The sequence below is a fragment of the Egretta garzetta genome, unplaced genomic scaffold, assembly GCF_000687185.1.
Source record: "Egretta garzetta isolate BGI_Z169 unplaced genomic scaffold, ASM68718v1 scaffold769, whole genome shotgun sequence".
Classification (NCBI taxonomy): domain Eukaryota; kingdom Metazoa; phylum Chordata; class Aves; order Pelecaniformes; family Ardeidae; genus Egretta; species Egretta garzetta.
Genome location: NW_009260831.1, coordinates 267178 through 268139, shown reverse-complemented (window position 1 = coordinate 268139; position 962 = coordinate 267178).

Here is a 962-nt window from a genome sequence, read left to right as displayed (position 1 = left end):
ACAAATACTAGATAGTTTGCACCATGTATTTATGTTCAAGTGAGGTTATGATGTAGGCAACTAATTAATATTGAGAAAGTATTAATGCTTTTTTAATAGTCAAAATAACCATCCCCCAAATGCCATACTAACAGCATTATAGCCTTATTTACAGAGCACTGACTCAGATCCAGAAACAACGCATTGGACTCATGACCTCCCACTGCTTTTCCATTTGACCTTGAGCAAGGCTTAATCTTTCAGTGCCTTTATCTTCCCCTCCATAAACGTGAAGAAAAAGATTGTTATCTACTGCAAATGAGCTGACATTCGGGCTTGTCTGCACTCCTCACACCCCCTAGCCCTGTTCCCCACCTCAACTCACTGAGTGCTGGCAGGTAATTACACAAAACCAGACAATCTGAGGAACGGACCTGGGATTTCTCCTGGAAGATGCCATGAAAGACCATGGAGGTTCACACACATGCATTTTTGCAGGACTACAGTTTAGGCACAGCAAGACAACCTTGTTCTGTTCTCTTCCCTGGACCCTTTTCAATCCTCCAGTGCCTCCAACACCAAAAAACCACATCACTGCCCTTGTAATAGGAAGCCTAAAAACAAACAGGAAAAACCCTGCATATATCTTCACCACCCCAAACTAAGGCCACTACAGCTTAACAGATTCTTCCCATTTGCCTTCCATGGACACCCGAGCTGCTTTTTCAGCATTTTATCCGCTCCAAATCTCTCGGTCTTCCCTCACTGAAAAGGAACCTGTCCTCTCTGTTCACCCAGCCACACAAGCTAGGGCTCTCCCAGGCCTCAGAACCTGCCGGTGCCTGGTCTCCACCTCAGCCCTCACCTGGACCCATCCCCTCACAGCCTCCTCTCAGCTGCAGCCCCGGTTCCCTCAGCTTGCTCCCGCCTCAGCCCCGGTTCCCTCAGCTGCAGCCCCGGTTCCCTCAGCTCGCTCCCGCCTC